The sequence below is a fragment of the Coenobita brevimanus genome, chromosome 73, assembly GCF_032717465.1.
Source record: "Coenobita brevimanus isolate Jiangsu-jjx chromosome 73, ASM3271746v2, whole genome shotgun sequence".
In the NCBI taxonomy this organism is placed as follows: Eukaryota; Metazoa; Arthropoda; class Malacostraca; order Decapoda; family Coenobitidae; genus Coenobita; species Coenobita brevimanus.
Window position 1 is genome coordinate 35410481 of NC_137026.1, and position 21246 is coordinate 35431726.

General features: G+C 40.2%; 1 protein-coding gene across 1 annotated transcript in view; it reads right to left on the reverse strand.

Moving 5' to 3' along the window:
- Positions 1 to 2973, reverse strand: part of LOC145407526 (uncharacterized) — a 47636-nt gene extending 44663 nt beyond the window's left edge. Inside the window, exon 1 of the mRNA XM_080278450.1 lies at positions 2896 to 2973. The gene's annotated coding sequence lies outside the window, so the exon portion shown is untranslated. The remainder of the gene's footprint in view (positions 1 to 2895) is intronic.
- Between the last annotated feature and the right edge of the window lie 18273 nt (positions 2974 to 21246).

Genomic DNA, 21246 nt, shown 5'->3' on the forward strand with positions numbered 1-21246 from the left:
ATATGTGAACAGACCTTAAACTCTTCATATCCGTTATCCTTATCTCATCAGGATTTCAACTCGTCCTGTGTAAATGACCTTGGGATATGACGACACTACCATACAGCATGACATTCCTAACACATGTTGCATACAAAGATCCCTTACCACAGAGGGAAAGACCTCTCAATGCTGCCTTTCCTGAAAATGAGAGGGGTCTGTCTCCCTCCATGCTACTGGATATTTGTATACAGCAAGCTTCATGCTTTTTCTGTGCCTGCCCTCCTCTCTCCCTATTTCTCCCATCTTTCCTTTCACTTCTTAATGCTTTTCTTTACAGGTGGCTTTACAATGAGTGACAAACCAAATGGTTTCCCATAAGCCAAGAAACCAATTACAGTGCAAAGTGGTAACCATATAACCAAACCATACGTGCTCCCCTACGTGTCAACAAGTGGGTTGGTGGCGGGTTAGTGCCCCTCCCCGTAAAACAAATAACTCAAAGTCAAATGGCCACCCCTTATGGAATTACAGCATCTGGCAATGGATGGATGGATGGAAGTGTTAGGTGTAATGCTGTATGGTAGAGACCTGGGCAGTAAAGAAGCGGATATTCATCGACTCAATTGTACAGAACAGAAAATGACCAAATGGATGTGTAGTGCATCCTTGAATGTGAAGCCTGGGGGGGGAGGGGGATTTCAATTGAAGAGCTGAGAGGAAGGATGGGACTAGAATGTACAGTACCTGCATAGGTGATGTGATGAGGAAAGGTAGACAGAGATGGTCTGAGCATGTTGGGAGGATGGAGGATGAAAACTGGGTGCCCAAGGTGAGAAGTGTGAATGTCAGGAACAGGGTTGCGTGAGGCAGACCGAAAAAGACCTGGCATAAGGTCATGGTATAACCTCAGGGCTAAGGGACTGAACAGGGAGGCTGCATGAGATCTAGCAGCATGGAGTGCAAGCATGTTGGAGCCTTTATAAACACACTGATACGATGAGAGATGATTTCTACGTGACAGATTTTGTGCTGTCATGAACTGGGCATTTCCTCAGAACATATAACTTCAGGAAAATAACTCAGAACCTGATTCAAACCTTTCATTAAAAAAAAAAGAGCAAATTATGAGCATTAGATGATTCTGAGCTGTCAGTTACTTAGCCAAGTCATGCACTGGGCATTTCCAGTCAACAGACAGCCAAACATTCCATGACCTGGCTGTCATATATAAGGTTAGTCTTTCTGGCTAAAACCACATTATTTTACTGAGCAAAGATGATTCACAGCTGTTTATAAAAGAAGAAAAAAAAAGACATTGGTCTAATATATACTCCCTCCCCATGCCTAAGATTATACTGTTCACTTTAACCTGACCCATATTTTTGTTCTTTTGTAGCTTATTTCATGGTTCAGCAGTAGAAAAAAGACAATACTATGGTTGTATGTCCTTTCCATAGCACTTCTTTATGGCTAGCATCATATTCTAGTGTTAATCTACTGTTATATCTAAGAATACAAAATGAAGACAATAAAACTTGGGCCAAGTTGAAGTACAAGGACTATAGCTGACAGAGATTTGGTAAAGTATCATCAAATATTACAAAATATCAAAATAAACGAGTATTTTCACCCTAAGCCTAACAACAGGTGATATCAGGCGGTCTGGCGGGAGGAAGAACAAAGGGGTGTGACAACGCATACCATAACCCCGTAATTTTCACCTCATTCAGACCTTTTCGTGGTTTTACTCAGCTCTGGATAGAATTTTTGAACTCATGGGATGATATTTATCCTTAAAAATTCCCTAAAACACAAAATCCCATTCCCAAGCCGAGTAACATCATGTAGGGCTGCGAGAAGGCAAGGCAGACTCCAACACGTACGGTATCCCACTTCAAACCAACCCTTTTTGAAACGATTTTTTTGGTAGGCGGTTTTGGGGGGTGAAAAATAATAGATCTAAAAGCATGCAAATGGCAACTGCAACACCGACAACATAAACTTTGCACCGATACCACACATGTCAATTTTCAAGACAATTTTGGCAAGTTTGTAGACACGAGATTTTCTCCTTTATGGACCCCTTCCCTTCAGTCCTTGCTTTCCCCATTTATACGGTGAAATAATGGGGTGTTTTGAGGTTAATGGGGATAATTGGGGGTTTTGAAAATACTTGAGGCACCTCGTAGATTTCCCCGGAGCTGGATAATGGGAACTGGATAAACATTCATAAAAAATCTTAAGCCGTACTTTCTATCACCAACTCTACATCCGTCATTACCACGAATCACTTATTTGTAATATTTCACTTTGTTGTTCACTCCAGTTTGGCTGCAAAATGAATGGCAGCTGTAGGAAGACTAGAAGAAACAGGCCATCTTATAAACTAGGTTAGAAAGTTTATGAATACATCCCTTGCTGATCGCTAGCAGTTTGACAGCAGTAATTACGAAGAAAAAGAATATAAGCAAGCAATCATATGCAATTCATGGCTGAAAATTTATGAATATTACCCATGCCATATCTTCAGCAGTCGGACCTTACTACAAGTCTTGCTTAAATCACACGAACTTTTACATATAATTACACCATTAAAATTGAAACCTAAAAAATTTGGTATAAATGTGGGAACTGTTTTAATAAGCACACTTTGTAACAACAGATGCTCGAGGGAAATTAGGAGGGTTACTAATCGAGACTTTAGACAAGTGACTATGTGCAATTCAAGCTGGGAAAATTTATGAATACGGTAAACTAATATCTGGCGAGGTGTGGCGTCTATGGCCGATGGGTGACCGAGCGCCACCACACTACACCACACTTTTCCCACCTCCCCTTCCCTCCCACAGCCTTATTTCCCTGCACAACCAATTCTGCGGGTGCTAATTGATTGGGGACTAACTGTTCACTCACCAAACTCCCAATATGTCCGCCGGTATCACGAATTTTCCACGTTAGTAACAACAGGGGCTGGGAGTAGTCGGAAGCCTCGTCTCCAGAGTTGCCAAACCGAATTCACAAGTGTCGCTTAACTTCAGAAATGACGCTAAACCTATCAAATTTCGCTAAACTTTCTCTTCTATTCCCAAAGCTCCAGGAAATCGTTAGAAATATCACAGAAACTTATTACTTACGGTTAAAATTCGTGCAAACGCCACACATGGTGTTAGATTTTTCGTCTTACCATTAAAAAAACTAACGCTAATTGGAAGTTACTGTCCCTAAATCTAGCAGGTAGAATCGCTAAGCTGGTATTCTTGCTCGTCTGTTTACACTGCAGTTGCCATCATTATCTTATAAAAATTTACAAAAATCTCCAATTTGCATAACCATCCACCTACTTTGCCCTAGGGCCCAAGTTAATTATTTCGATTGGCATCAAGCCCATTAATAAGATCTATGTGGGTGATGGATGGAGTATTTATGGTATTAATATGGCGAACAAAGAGACCTTGGCCCCTGCCGCCATCTTGTTGGCTAGAGCTGGCAACGCGAGGTTCCAACAATCCATTGAGACGCTGACAATGGATGGATTAATGGCTTCCCTGATTAATGCGAACACTTCGAGAACAAAGCATATTCTTTAGCACACACTTTTAACTGTATTAGTATTTAGTACGGATTTAATGATAAAGGATGTTCATGGGAAATTAACTGAAGCCAAAGTAATGAACCTGTCAATAGCGGGAAGTTCAAATTATAACAAAAAAACACCTGTTATAATTCATTTTTTATACTTGCTGCTAAGGCCTTCATTGTGACTGTCCTCTCGTATTATGTATTTGCTACTGTCTGACTCATATTAAGATCGAGAGACGCTTCAGGTTGGATGGGTTACATAAAATCTTCATTAACCCTTTCATTACTATTATCCTAAAATTGACAAAAATGTGTGGCAGTGTGAACAATAAATTAATAAAAGATGTCACTGTAATGATACACATAGTACTAACTCAAATAGTACATAGTTTGTCACTAGCAATGGTTGGAATTAATATCTGAATAAAAGTAAAAGGAAGATGCATAGGTAATCTTTCACTTTTTATTTAATATAAAAAAAAAAAGTCTATACATACTGACACTGAATATTAATGTGTTCAGCGTCCATTACCCTCTAAGACATAAGATACCCATATAAAAAGTAATATTTCCTATGATATGGAGAATTATATGGCAGATGAGTGAGAATGAGCTATGTATAAATGTTCTAAAAATGCATTACTCTGCTATGCCTTAAAATTAAAGATGGCGGATGTATTATCATCTCTTTTAATCCAATGACGTATTTATTACATTACTACCTACTTATCATTATATATATATAGAGAGAGAGAGAGAGATTTTTTACTGGGGGAGTTAGACATAGCCTTAACAAAACCCTTTCCTTAAACAAAATCATCTGGTACCCCTGCAGTAACAAGAAAAAAATGAACATTACCTACATTCAATGAGCAAGTGACCATTTGTAAATTTAATAAATTCATCTGGCAGTAAAATAAACTAAAAACATCACATTGATTTTCACTGTTAACTTTTGAAGCCAGTGATGTAGTATTTTCCATTTTATCCCTGCCATCTCTAAATATTTTAATTAACTCAAAAATTATCTGTAGTAATGATGGGGTTAATAACGGCCATATCCAACCCATTCACTTTTTTAAAATCTCTCCTAATCAGAACAAATTGGCAGAAGACACAGAAATGTAAAATACAAAACTGGATTAAAGAGATTAATAATACAGCCATGAATACTAAATACATACGCTCGGGTATGAATTCAACCCCTGATGTCTGTAGTCCTTCTATTTGGTGACATTCTCAATTTCATTCTTGATATTTTTGGATAATTTTATTAAACTCTAATGAGGCTTTTTGAACTGGAGGGACTAGATACAACCTTCATTAACCCCTTCAGTACAAAAGCCTCTCCCAAATTGAATAAAAGTGCCTGAAATGAGCAAGAAAAAAAAATGTCACCAGGCTGAAGGGGGTAAACCTGCAATGCTACAGTGTCATGATATGCTAAATAGTGTCACTGGAAGGGATCACATCTGACCCAAATGTGGACTGGACAACTTCTGGCATTTTAATATTTCTGTCATCCACCAAGCCAGAGTACTGGCAATTCATTACTTTTTCAGCTAGTTGATGATAAGTCCTACTAGGGCATCCATATGTACCTTATCCCTTAAACCTCATGAACGATTTGTCTATTTTACTCTGGCTGGCTAATGTCAGAAGTTCTACAAACCACTAGGAAACTTCATGAGGTCTGAGGGTTAGGAAATGATCCTCATATAATCCTCAAACTCAGGGAATCACTTATCTATTTTGCTCTGGGTGATGCCAGACAATTTTTTTAATGCCTGAGATTTTACAAACCACTGGGAAACTTCAGGAGGTCTGAGAGTTACGAAACAAACATATTGTGTGACCCTCCAACTCTAGGAATTAAATTTATTTTGCTCTAGGTAATGTCAGACAGTTTTACTTGATCTGAGAGACCTCCTGAGTAATAAGAGTTAAAAAAGCCTATGGAATCCCGTGTCCTCTGAACCAGCTACACAAATAAAATAACAATGGCTTAGTGGGTGAGTGATGCACTAAAATGGCAGTTGTTCCATCTCTTCTTACACTGGGTCTCTACTATACTGTACACATCCTGCTGTACCCAGGCTGTACTCTACACCTGAGTTATGGTACCAGTTATAGCTGCTCTAATATTCAACGGAACAGTAATTATTATATCTAGCTGCACACTCTTATTTACAGGTAGGACAACTAAACCCTAACCATGAATGCCACATACTTTTTTTTTTTTTTCCAACCTTCTTTGCAAGGCTAGGATCATATAATATGGCTTCCACTGTTCTGTTAGATTTGGTCTGTGTAATGTCCATAAATAAGACTGTTCAACCAAACTTAGTAATTACATAAAAGTGTCAACTTATACACTGCTAAATCTATGAATGATAAATTGCAGTTGCCCACCAGTATCAAACATTCATTTTTTTTCATTCATTGCCAGACGCCATGTATCCCAAACGGGGTGGCCAAGGACTCAGAGTTAATTGTTTTACAGGGAGTATCAAACAGTTTGTACAATTATGCTGGATTCCTCATTGCAGCTCCGGAATACAGTATACAGTATGAACCGACTCAAATAATACACTGTTCCATGAGTGAAAAGTTCCTTGGCTATATTTATCAGTGATCGAACTCCTCATGTTAAAATTCTAAGTCATGGTAACATAAAAATAACATGAATATTCTCGAAGTTTTAGGGCTATGGAAAGGTGGCATAACAGGAAGACCCTGGTACAAGGTGAGTCAAAATTAAGTTTCCACAAGGCTTAACATATGCCATATAAATAACGTGGCAGTCCATAACCCCTTGAATGTGTTGATATCTTTTTTAGCTTCTTCTTAATCTTTTTTTAGCTTCTTGTTACTTCCAGATTATTTTATAGAATTTATATGACTGCTTAAACTGGAGGGGTTAGATATAGCCTTCACTAACCCCTGTGATATGATAAGTTCTTCCTAAGTTAAATAAAATCACTTTGAAATTAACTAAAAAACACAAATTGATTCAACGGGCTAATTGCGAGGCTTTCAAGAATACCCCTGTAATATAACAGGTTCTTTCTAAATTAAATAAAATCACTTTTGTAAAAAACTAAAAAAACAACTGGATTCAATGGGCTAATTCTGAGGCTTTCAAAAATATCCCTGTAATATAATAAGTTCTTCCTCAATTAAATTAAATAACTTTGAAATAAGCTAAAAAAAAACGCACACACACACACAATTGGACTGGACTGAGGTTTTCAAATATGTCCACCAGTTACCTCAATGTACCTGTGTGCCGTTGCAGGAGGCATAACGAATTTGGTGAAATGGTATCAGCCAACATCATATCAACTCCTTCAAAGTGCAAGGGCTCAAGTAGGTTCCCATAGTCACATATATTTATGGGTAGATGACCAACCTACTGTCCTTCTTGTCCATACAGTATGACATTATTACAGTGTCACAATTATTAATGGAAATATCTGCTATAAATCACCAGTTTTAACAAACGTCATAATCTAAAATTCACTTTTTTTATGCAAGGAAGAAAGAACCAAAGGCAACAAGCCTGCAAGACTGCTTGGGCTCCAAGAAAAATAAATACAAACATGATAATATAAAGCCAAATTCAGTATCACACAAACTCATTTTCAAATGTCTAAACAAGCAGTGATGTATCAGTGGAAGTACAGTACATGGAAGTAGTAGTAGTTGTAGTAGTAGTAGTTTACAACTACTATGATAACTAACAGGTCTTCCCAAAGCTTAAATAAAATCATCTGACAGTAAAAAGATTAAAATATAAAGTATAATAAAACCGAAGGGGTACAGGAAATACAGTAGTTAAGTCTCTGTTATCCCTCTGTGACGTAGGGCATTAAGGGTACGCTACAAAAATAACGTACAAAAAAAGTGACGTAATTTTGGAAGCACATTTTGATTACATTGGCAATTATGTATGAAATGTATATGATGTAGTGTACAGAAGATATTGCAGTATTACACTACACCCAGGATTTTGTTCTGCTGCATCATCATCATCATCATCATCTCATTCCTAATTCCCACCTAAAAGATACAATGAGGTAGGATTCAACACCATCATCCATGAATATAAAGAAATTTCATATATACCCCACTCAGCTTAGGGATGTCTTTTTCATTATTTCATTCTCATCTCCTGAGGATTTTATTTAGGTGGGGATACTCAGGCTGCTACACTACTGCTGGGGCAACAAAGGACTGGATGATGGATGGATGAACAGATAAACCCCAAACTAGAGAGCTGGATACCACCTCAACAAATACTTTCAATATGAGTGGATTTACTGGCTCAAATCATCCAGTACCAGCAAAAAACAGACCAAAAAGGCCATTACCCAGCATCAGGGGGTTAAGTAGGGTGTCATCAAAGTACAACCTCACAAAATCAAACAATGACAAGGTGTTGCATCTAAAAAATATTTATTTTGTATTATCTCCTGCTTTTACTGGGTTGCACAATTTCAATGTTCATATTTTTTTATAGTCTCTCAGACTGTCAAGGTTACACTGGATTTTTCTTTTCCCAAACACCAGACTATAGTCAGACACAGTATCAAGCAATTTTATGCTATGTAATTGTCAATGCTGCAGCAGCTCATCTGTATGTCTTCAGACTTCAATCAGACTGGGTTAAACCCTAATTAGCCAGCTATTGAGGGTTTCCTGTCCTGAAAATTATATGGCTACAAGCTACAGTCCATACACTGTAAGTACCCTGTACATCCCACACAGCTGTTTCCACACTGTAAACACAACTGTATTCTCTATACCACATTATGACTGCTGTTTACCATTATACATATGAAGATAGCCCTTCATGTTATTAGCCTGTATATGGCACATGAAATTGTTCCTTTCACTGTATAACTCAGATGCTCTCATACACTACACCTTGGACTAAAACAACCACAAAAGAACAAAACATACAAATGTGAGGCATAAACAAGTGATGCTGATAACTGTACAAACCATAACACATTTCAGGCATTACATGAGTTGCATACGGGTCACATTCTACACAAATTCATTAACACAAAGAGTCAAAAGGGAAGACTGACATTTCTGAGTTTGTTGTCATTCAGCACCCAATTTGGTGCAAACAAAAGATGTATCATTACCCACAACTATGATAATCCTGACATGAACAATGCTTTTCCATATGGAGAAATTATATCCCACTGTCATCATCATCATCATTATCATCATCCATACCACTTTCCTCAGAAATTAAATTGTGTTTATGGTAAAGGTACATAAGTTTGAATTCAACATAGACATTCTTTAGGAACAAGTCAGGATGAAATAGTACCATAAAATAGTAACTGCCAATCCCATTTTGACCTCTTCAGAGTATATGGGCTAGAGACTTGGGTATGATAATCCTGAACAAATAAGGGAAGGATCCCAATCTACACCCCTGGTAGTGTTTACAGGATGGAAGAATTTTTGGCCACCTCTGGGACTCAAACCATAGTGCACAGGCCACAGCACATTCTAACCCTAGTTCTACTACCATACCATCAGGCTGAAACTATTGCATCAATCTCCATAATAAACACAGTTCTATTATATGGGAACACTGATGGACTTTCTGAATTATTGTGATCACCTCAGAACAGTTTTAATAATTTCAGGGAGATGTACTATAATGAAAAGCATCAGGAGCGCTATATCCAACTCCTCCAGTTCAGAAAGTCTCTCCTAGGCTAAATAAAACTGTCTATGGTGTGTTTCTTCTAACCTGACAATGATTCCTAAACCCCTGCAACTTAGCTAATGCCCAAGTGTAGTCAGAATGGAAGGCATATTTAACCAGTAACCAAGGAGATTAATTCCTACCTCATTACTCAGCCTCATCAAATTTCATGCAACTGCAACTTAGCATTCAAGTTCTAGGAATGGCCCAGTTCCATCAGATGAAAACATACAGACAACAGTAACAGAAAATAAAATGGAAGGGCTGTCATTGTAAAGAAGTGATTATCATAACTGTTGTGACAAACTGAAGACTACAAAGTTTTAAAAATTACAATGAATACTGTACCTCCCTTGTATTCTCAGCACTGACCTCTTACTCTCTCAATACTGTTAATACATAATGTACTGGACATAATACTGAACTGTGCTACATACATGTTTGATCAGAGGTTAATTTACTCCACGTCTCTATGGCCAAGATTTGTGCTGGCTAAAGAAGCTCCCTAGTGCGTTTTCCTTATCAATTTATCTGGCATACTACATCTTACTATCCACTTCTATGCTACCCTGTTCTTCTTAATACTGACAGACTGCATAAATAGCATTATCAGAGAATATCAGCATCCCACAGGCAGAAATAAACAAGTAAGAGGTGCTGGGGAGCCTCCTTAGTTGACAAAAATACTAGCATACATCTAATTACAGAATTCTGGGATATAGGGAGTTTGGTTTCCATTATGATGTCGAGAATGTTATGCAGTTCACTATTTTCTTGGCTCACCAGTGCAAATTACCAACATAGGGATAGAAATGCATAGGAAGTCCTTAAATATTATGCACCTGTTTTTTGAAACTCTTCTTATATTAACACTCTAGGAAGCAACTGAGTTATTAAGCATTATAGTGAACCACATGAATTGTGACAGTTGGTCCAGAAGGGAAAGAGAATATAGCCTACAGTAAATCCTTAATGTATCACCTTTTTTGACAATCATTTGTTGCTATTAACAGACTCGGAAAAAATACATTTTTTATGCATTATAGTATACCATGTGAATTGTCTGATGCTGCTGACTGAGTTGTGAGAGTTGGTCCTGAAGGGAGACATGTGCCTGGCTAAGGTTCTGAGGCATGGAAAGATTTTGAGGCTGTGAAAGATTCTGTGGCTGCGATAAACTGTCATTCTGGGACAAATTCTGTGGCTGTGACAAGTTCTGTGGTTGAGCAAGGCTGGGAGACTGAGAGAGGTTCTGTGGCTGAGGAACTGACTGTGTTTGGGATAGGTTGTGGGGCTGGGAAAGATTCTGTGGCTGAGACAAGTTCTGTGGTTGAGATAGGTTTTGTGGCTGATGGACTGGTTGAGACTGAATCAATTTGGTGGCCAGCGATAGATTTTGCGGCTGTGACAGATTCTGTGCCATGGAAAGATTGTGCGGCTGAGACAAATTTTGTGGCTGGGAAAGATTCTGGGATAGATTCTGGGATAGATTCTGTGGCTGTACTAAATTCTGTGCCTGAACCTGGATTATACCTGGCCCCTGCACCATGCCCTGTGATGCCCGACTGTGAGGCTGAACTAAATCTTGTGGTTGTGGTGGTGTGAGGGACTGTGGTGGTGTGAGGTGGTGTGTCTGTTGTGGTGGAAGCTGGTGGGTTTGCAGTGGGGTTGAGGAATGGGGGGGTAATGCAATGTGCAACTGAACTACAGGTATGTGTGGTATAGCCAAGGGGTCCCCAGACTTGCAAGAACTGGCATCAAGTTGCAAAGCATCATCTTGTGCATCAAAATGGTAAGGCTGGGGTTCATATTCGTCATGGGTAGGATCTGCATGGGCGTGTTCGAGAAGTACAAGTTCCGTTCTCTCTTCCTGCCCACCAGCCGATGTCACACTCTCAATTTTTGGCAAGCATGTACGGTCCGACTCATGCTCCTGAAGCATCTCTTCAAACTCGTTGTCGGATTCTGTCACCGGTCGCTTTCTGGTCTTCACAGTCTTCACTACTTTTTTCTTCTTGCCCCGTTTGTTTTTGGAGCCCTTTGGCCGTCCTCTTGGTCGTTTTGGCTGATCAGGATCGTCTTCCATATACTGTTTTGGTTTTGAGATTGTACCTGGTCTCCTCCCTGGTGGCTTCTTTGCTCCCGGCCTCTTCCACCTCTTCTTATATCCATCATTACCACAGTATTTTATCTTATGCTTAGTTATGTAGGATTTGTCTTTGAACCACTTGTTGCAGGTATCACATTGGAATGGTTTCTCTCCAGTATGGACTTTGTAATGGTCCTGCAGCCACGATTTACACACAAAGCCTCTCCCGCAGTACTCACACTTGAATGGACAGTCCCCCTTGTGTATCCGGAGGTGGTTACGCAAAGTCGTACTCGAGGAAAACGACTTGGGGCACTCAGGACACTTGTATGGGCGTTCCCCTGTGTGTACGCGCATGTGGCTTGGAAGATGGGAACTCTGTGAGAATGTCTTTCCACACACACCACACATGTAGGGTCTCTCACCAGTGTGAAGCCTTTTGTGTGTCCTGAGGTTTGACTTGGCAGCAAAGGATGCCCCACATTCATCACAAACAAACGGTCTTTCCCCAGTGTGAGTCCGCATGTGCTCGGCCAGGTTGGCACCGCATGCAAGACTCTTGCCGCAGTCTGGACAAACCACACGCTCCCCAGTCCCACTTCGAACCCGCTGTTTTGCCGTGGACTTGGCCAGTGGTTGCAATTCGCTCGATGCACCAGGCTGCGAATCCAAACCAGCAGTGGGGCTATCAGGGGACTTGTGAATTGGGCTACTGGGTGTGGCTGTCAGCTGCATGGGCTGCCCCTGTGCCAAAATAACATTATTAAAGTGAACCTGCTGCTGAATCTGCTGGTTAATCGGTCGAGCCGCACCACTACCAAGCTCAATCTGGACTGGACCAGGCACCAGGAACTCCTCTAGGCCACTGTAGGTGTAGGTCATGGTGGAACTTGGCCCACCCACACTCCCACTCGACCCAGCCAGCTGCCCACGTTGGAACTGGTCCATCCTTGTAGGTCCCTCTCTCTCTCCACTTCAACCCCTCTTCATCACTGACCTGAAAGTACGTTACTATTAATACAGTATCATTACTGTTATTATTATTAACTTAAGTATAACATATTTTTAAAGATATCTATTCAGTGTTTCTTTCAGTTATCATTATGACCATCACCACCATAAATATCATCATCATAACAATAATCCTCATCCTCATCAACTATCTATATCTACAGCCAGACACCTTAATCCCACAGGGAGTGGTCACAAATTGCTTCCATGTCACCTTGTCTTCTGCTATCACGTTGCCCTTCCTCCAACCCACACCATCCTCACTGATATACCTATCCACCCTGTTCCTTTACCCCAACCCCCAAGCAGCAAAAATGTAAAAAGATGTCACTGGATTCAGTGGGATGAACTTCAATTATATGCACAAACTGGTCTGGCTGTTCAAACAGAACACACAGTAGTAGTAGCAGCAGCAGCTCCATGTTCATCTGAAATGTAAACTCAGTGGACTGCAGGCTTATACTCCCCATTCTCCTGCAGTCCACCATCCTCCTTTAGGGGGACAGGAAAGTCATTGTGGGATGTTTGTATAACCAGGCAGTGGAGCCAGCTGTTTATATTGATGCCACCTAATGAATGTATCCCACTCCAGCTCCAGAACATACAAGTCTTCATTACATGTCAGGAATGTGTTTGAAAATAACACAGGTCTTTCCAAATACCTGATACTGTACACTGGGGTACTCTGCAAACCACCTTTACAGGAAGTATCATCATAATCATCATCCACACCTCCTTTCCCACCTTAAGGTAGAGTGAGGTACAGTCCAGAAAGCCAGAAAAAAATTTTAGAATGAGCTACTAACCAAAGTCTGCCCAACTGAATGGGTCACACTCCTATTCATTCACCATTCAAGCCTCTGGAATTCTGGCTCCATGGACAGGTACAACTTATTGCGCAGAAGCAATGGAACTTTAATATGATCATTTTCTGCAAATATCTGAACACATGACTGCAAAAAGAAATGTAAAGAAGGTGACATGTAAAAAATACTATCTGCACAGTTTCTAAGGTCTTCTTTTTGTTTCAAACTGCATTGCACAGCCAGACTCAATGTCTGGTGTGCTCACATCATAGATGGCAGCGCACTTACTGTATATTCAAATTATACAGATGGTCAGATTTCCTATCATGTACAACATTGTAAGGTACATAGCGTGGTCCCTTACACTTAATTCAAGGAGGTAAGTTTATTAAACTTTGGAAGGGCCTCAGGCAGTGGAATAGGATTAAAAAGATTCTATCTACTTCTCTGGCGTCAAAAGTCGCTCCTGTGGTGAATGCAAACGAGAATAACAAGAATGAAATACACATAGCCTGCATTGGTTAAATGACTGGGACTACAGAAGTCTAGCCTCAGGCCCTCCTGTGCTCAAAAGATGGGTAATACAGGGCTGGCTGTTATTGTTTGCACTTCTTTATATGGCTGGGCAAGTCTACTATATGTGCTGAAGACTTACTCTTCAAGATCTCGTAAGCCAAGTGGTCACCAAGGCCAGTAATATTTTGTCTCCATGCAGTGATAAATGTTCTGGAATTGTTAAGGAATGCTGAAGAAATGCATATAAGTTTGTTATGCTGGGAGGCAGCATTTAAGCAAAAAGGTCCATATGCGTCCAAATGGGAACTTCACATGGACATGAACATTTGGAAATATATATACTGTATGGACATCTTTGTGTACACATTCCATGGTCCATTCCTTGTTGGCATTGGACCCCAAGTACAGCTGAGAGACAAACAAGAACATTCAGTGCTTCATCAGTGTAGACTGTTTATCATGTACCTTGTACCTTTGCCGATCCACATGTGGTCTGCATGGGACCAGTGTACAAAAGGTGTCTGCAGAACGACTGTCATGTGAAAGTTAGTGTTGTATTGTTAGTATGTTGGTCCGCAGTTTAGGCTGTATCTTAGCTGATATGGTGACATATGGTGTGTGGCAGCAAAGAGGGCTCTTAGGCCTTACAAAGTGGACTAACAAATCTATATTTTAAGCTGACAATCTAGAAAAAAAAATTGACTATAAATGAGTGGAATAAAAGAGGTGTCAAAACTCATAGCTTTACTAGGATATTTTTCTTATAAAATTTGTTCTTACATATCAAACATTTGGCAACTGAAATTAGTATATTGAGGTCTAAATAGCACAATAAATCTCGACAGTATTTAGTACCATAGTTAACTATATATTTACTTAAAATTATATCTTACACATCTCACGTACATAAGTGGGATACAAACCCCTTTTAATATGTGATCAATACTGTACTTAATGCTAAACTATGATTGGTGACTCTACTGGAATGCTACTTACATGCTCATCTTGTAGGCATTAACACCTTCAGCTCAAGAACATCTTATTAATTTTTGTTACTTTATTCTTTTCATAGCCAAGTGGATGGCATTACTAACAATAAAACCACTGGTCTATTAATGCCCGAGTTTGAATCTTGGAGAAGATGGCTGACAACGCTCGACTCAGGTGTTCATCCACCTTTTGTGAGTTGGTAGACTAAATGTACCTGAGGTATCACCTTGTGGAGGTAACTGAGGTAACCTGGATAATGCAGCAGCCTTGTATCTATTTAAAAAAAAAAAAAAAAAAAGAAAGGGTAAAAACCACAGACTCAAAGGTCCTAGTTACAGAGATGAGTACCATGACAAAGTGTCTCATGGTGTTTTCCTCCACATTTATCTTTTTAACTTAATCTCTATATCTGTTTTTGTTATTTCCAGATAATTTTATTCAGCTCAGGGGACACTGCAGGCTAAAACAGTAGGACACAGCCTTCACTGATCACTTCACAGCTCGAGATCCTTCCTAAGTTTGATAAAACAATCCAACATCATCTGGAACAATACGGTATAAAGATGTTCTCAAGCTGAAGAGGTATTTTCTAAGATTCGGCTACATACTTACGCTTCCGACTGTGTAGAGAAAGCCAAGAGTTACATACAAATTCCAGACACATCAGTCTGGCATTAAAAAGTTGTGACTGCAAAATTATCACAAAACACTTCCTTTTTACGACATCATTAAAAGCCACTTAAGAGGCAAGTTAGGATTCATTAGAGGTATTTAGTCAGTTTTATGGACCACTTGGTGGTGTTGGTATTACGTCACATTTATTCTGATTATACATTTTTTGTTTTACTTTTGCTCCCATCACATGACAGATGGATAGACAGACAGAGTGACAGACAGACAGAGATATATAATGTCATCAGAGTGAAGACCTCAAATTCAGCTCAATGATATTACTGTATTTTTATTTCATTCTTACTATAACCAGATATTTTAAATCAGTTCATGTGGGACTTTTCAAATGACAAGATATCTCCCCTACACTGAATATAATAACCTGCAGATATCAGCAAGAATAAAATGTAAAAAGACATCCTTGAGTTGAATGGATTAAAAATAAAAATTATCATACTAACCTGACAGGTTAACACAACAGTGTGACTTTTATTTCATCCTCTCCCTCTCTCTCTCTTTTTTTTTACCAAGTTCTTTCCTTTCTGGAGCCTTTTAGCTTTTCATTTGCCTCTTCCAGTTATGGTTTTAACTTGGTATAATAATAATGCAGTAGAATGTCATAATATTATACTTCTACTTTGTGCAAAAAGCTTCATCATAATCGAATAATTCACTTCATGATGAGCCAGCTTCAAATGCCCTCACATCAATTAGGGAGTTAAGACTTACATTACATCTATGTCAGGCAATTTTAGACAGTAGTGTTAATTACTGTTTAGAGACCTTGGAATACAGAGACATGGCACAAGTTTGGCCATTTTGGTGTCTATCATTCATTGTGCTACTGTAAGTATTAGCTCTCGTAATCTGCAATGCTTACTGATCTCAAGCATTAGTACATTGTACACGTGCTTTAAATCTGCCATGCATCCACTTGATTTTAACCCTTCAGCCTGGATGACTGTACAGGTAATCAGCTTTGGAGAGCCCCCTTCAAAGTGAACAATCTCCATAAATCCCTTCAGTCAGGGGACACAATATTACTCTATGATGAAAGAGTAAAAAAAGTCACCCAAGCATTACTAGGCCATCCATTTGCTTCAAACTACCCACACAAATCACTGGGAATAAGTATTCACAATTTTTCAGCAAGTGACAGACACACAAAAATGGAAAAATTGTTCCATTGCTCTAAACCTTAAGGTCTTACGGTTCCTAGCCTAATGTTTACTTGAAGCCCTGCCTAATCCAAGCCTTGATCCAGTTCCCGTCATCTATCACATGGAAGGGTAAACGCTCTGTCCGGTTCTCAGCTCGAAGCATTAGCCGATTTCGACGCAACTGCTGCTGATACTGCTGCTGCTTCTCCTGACTTGATTGTGACTCCTCCCCTCCCTTATCCTTGGAAATAATGGTGGTTGAGGTGGAAATATGAGGATCTGAATCCTCCTCTTCTTCATCCTCTTCCTCCTCTTCTTCCTCTTCCTCATCATCATCATCCTCTTCTGCATTATTCATGGCATCCTTTAGAGAACAAGCTGTGTATATTTTAGTGGAAGGTGGAGCTTTGCGTCCGATGACAATTTTCCGAACCTGCGTTTTTCTCACTGATGACTTCTGCCACCTCTTACGGTAGCCATCATTGCCACAATACTTCTTTTTGTGCTTGGACAGATAGTTCGAGTACTTAAAGCGCTTATGGCACTGTTCGCACTGGTAGGGTTTGTCTCGGCTGTGGACAATCATGTGTTCATTCAGTCCTGAGCGGAAGATGAAACGTTTATTACAGACATCGCACTTGAAAGGCTTGTCTCCCGTATGGGACTTACGATGTGTGGAAAGTGTCGAGCTTTGAGTAAATGCCGCCTCACAAACATCACACACATAAGGCTTTTCCCCAGTGTGAATGCGTTTGTGGTTCTTCATACTCTGGCTAGTGGTGAATGTCTGGCCGCACTCTTGACAGGTATATGGTTTTTCCCCAGTGTGTTGTCTCATGTGTCCAGGCAAGTGTGATGAACGGGAGAATGTTTTTCCACACACACCACACATGTACGGACGTTCTCCCGTGTGTACACGTTTATGCATCCTTAGGTTGGACCTCTGAGTAAACGTCATGCCACATTCCTCACAAATAAAGGGTCGTTCACCAGTGTGAATTCTCATGTGGTCGCGAAGGTTGGCATTACAAGCATACGTCTTTCCACACTCGAGACATGATACCCGTTCTCCATGTGTGTGTTTAACCCTGGGGGGCCTCGGAGCTGTTTGTTTTGATGTGGAGGATGTTGTGGTTGATGTTACATTGGTGTCGAGGGCTGGCGTGGGCTCAGTGGTCCGCTGCACTGAAGCTGAGGGAATCTGGACCATATGAGTTTGTGGTCCATAAGGTGTGTGGACCGGCTGATTAATTTGTTGGCCCACATCGCTACTCATGAGGTCCACCTGTACCTTATTACTAACCAAATCCCAGTTGTACCACCCAACACCACCTCCTCCACCTAAGGACTCCATTGCCACACCTTTCAACAAGCAAACTCAATGCTTTAACTTCCTCAGAGATATTTGGAAGTTTTTCTATAGAGGTGCTATATAGGCACCTTGAGGTTTGGAGGTTTTTCTATGGGGGTGCTATATAGTCACCTTGAAAAGGACAATATAGGACTGACTGTTACAATCTTTAAAGCTTTCACTACACTATCTGAAATTTCACATTTAGAGTGTACAGTGGAGAGTCCACTAACACACTGCAAATCAACTGCTATAAAATTTATGAATAAAATACTGTACTGTACAAAATGTATTTCCCTGAGGCTAAAATTATATATTCTCATTTGCATACATTTTTCCACTAAATTATATTAAAAATTTCGGGAAAGGTATGCGCTGAAAGACCGTCCAGGTTCCTGTACCGTGTCAATTAAGCCTGCAATTATCTAATAATATTGCAGACTATTCTAGTTTCATTCTATCACTGTGCCACTGACAATTCTTGATAAATCTTAAAACAGCATATTTCTGGTGATACACCTGCCACTTCATCACTGAATGTTTTACAGATTTTCTACACTTCTTGCGTTGGCCAGTTATTCTTGCAATAATCTATTCTCATGTGTTGTCTAGCTACATGATGCAATAGTGTCCAGGTGGATGGGTGGGAGGGAGGGAGGAGGAGTGAGGAGGCGTGGATGAGGGCAACAAGAAGTAGTGGAGCAAGAGGAGTGGCATCGCCCCCACACAGTCTGTCCCGACATGGCCGCCCTACCACCTCAGTCCTCCTTTTTATTGTCCCGATTTCGTGCCACCTGTAAAAACACTGAATATTAGCAACGTCACCACAACACTGAGGCATAACACCTAACACCCCACAACGGCTCATACTCCTAGGCTCACTCTTGCATAATGTTTTGAGTTTTTTTTTAAACCTGGTTGACTTTACAGCAAATGTTCACTTGATGTCACCTTTTTGTGTTATTTAAGTTCCTCTGACACATGTATAGTTAATTTGCTGATTTCCCAATCAGCAGCAGCTGACATGCAGAAAAAGCTGATACTTTAGACTGTAACTCTGACATATAGCAAGGATTCTGTATACTATAATCATCATCATAATACAATTCCCCATGTTCTTACATCAGCTACTTTGTTTAGTGAAGTACTGAACTCTGTCCTCTTTCAGTTATGAGGATTCAAGATTAAGCTACTGTAGCCAGCACCATATGAAGGTGAGAGACAGATCCACACCCTCGCAGAATTAACTACACAAAAACCTCCTGACAGGTCTGGGAGATCTGAACCCATGTCTGCCAGGCAAGACTATCACTCTAACTATTGTATTCTACCATTAGATCACCAAGTAAGTGGCCCCCAAATACATTCTTTGTCCCCAGCAAGGCATAAACTCCTGAACAATTAATCTGAGAAGAGCAAGAGTGAAGTTACCACGGAGGTCAGTTATTATTAAACTCTTGAATGACAACAATGGCAAGGACAACAGTTGCTAAGTTCAGTGTTTTACAGGTAACATGAGTTAGGGTATCATCAACTACTTACATACTCTGTATACCTGTACATACATACATACCTGTGTGCTTCAGGGATCAAAATTTACTTAGCTAATGGAATTTTCAATACAAAACCTTCACTGTCATGTAATCATCCTAACCCAATGGCTCTTAATTACATGCAATGAATCACTACAATATTAATGATAATAATAATCCATCCATCCATCATCCAACCCTGCGTTGCCTCGTAAGGAGCGTAGGAGCTTCGGGCTAGGCATATTTGGTCCTGACATTTAAGATGAGAGTGACCAGCCTCACTCATCCCTGAGTGGCATTATGTGAGCAATAAACCCCAACCACCCCTTGGATATAAACATTCACCGGCTCAATCCGATTGGCGCATCATAATTACCCACTAAACCACCAGGTGCCACAATTTGGTTATATCTCCTCCATCCTTGTTTCCTTCCATCTTCTTCTGTCTTTTTTTCCTTCATTCTTTTCTCTTCCTTCTGCCTACGGGTGACTTTACACTCCCTCTTCTGTCTTTCATTCCTTCATTCTTTCCTCTCCCTTCTGCCTGTGGGTGACTCTACACTAAGTGACAAGCCAAATGGTTTCCTGTACACCAGGAAACCATTTACTACACTGGGTGGTAACCATATAACCAAATTTCGGCACCTGGTGGTTTAGTGGGTAATTATTGTGCTCCAGTCGGATTGAACCGGTGAAGGTTTATACCCAAGGGGTGATTGGGGTCTATTGCTCATGTAATGCCACTCAGGGATGAGTGAGGCTGGTCACTCTCATCTTAAATGTCAGGACCAACTGCCTAGCCCCAGGCTTCTATGCTCCTCATGGGGCAACGTAGGATTGGATGATGGATGGATGGTTACCACCCAGCACAGGAAATGGTTTCCTGGTGTACAGGAAATCATTTGACTTGTCGCTCAGTGTAAAGTCACCCATAGGCAGAAGGAAGAGGAAAGAATGATGGAAAGAAAGAAGAAGGTGTGTCAAGTCACCCACAGACAGAAGGATGAGGGAACAATGAAGGAATGGAAGACAGAAGAGGAAGGATGGAAAGGAGGAAGGAAGAGAGGAAAGGGCTGGCACCTGCGAGTAGCACTACATCGAGTGAGTGGATGGTAATGATAATAATAATAATAACAATAATATGGTTTCAATAATGCATGCTACTTCAGATTAAAACATTGACAGCAAATGTATCTCACATTAACGCCTCGGAAGTGTCAGGACTGAAGGCTACACTACTGTGGTTCAATTCAGTAAAGCCTTGAGTCCACATTATGCCCATTTTGGTATATTTTTGCTGCTGCCAGATAATTTTACTCATCTTAGACAGGCCTCTCATACTGACAGGGTTACTTAAAGCTGTATCCAACCTCTCCAGTTCAAAAAGTATATCCTACGCTGAATAAAAATGACTGAAGATGGCATGATTAAAGTAGAAGTTCCCGGGGTTAATGGGTTAAAGACAGATAATTAACCAGTCCCCCTTGTGGCCTTACATGATAACAGAGAATCAAATTTATATGCACTTCAAGGATTCACTCTAACTGGGGTATTCTAACCTCTAGGCTGCCGCACTGATTGAAAAAAATCACTACATATACTACTGTTCATGAGCTATAAGACGAGACAATAGACATCTAAAAACAGGAGAATTAAGACTGTAAGATGAATATGCCCCAATGGAGAGAATGCAGTTTGAGAGACTGACTAGGAAAATGCATGTGACTGGGGTGGAAGGGGAGATCAAGGACAAGGTTGAGGGATGGGGTGATGTATATAAGTGAGAGTGGTGTGAGTTGGAGAGATGGCAGTCTGACGGCAAAG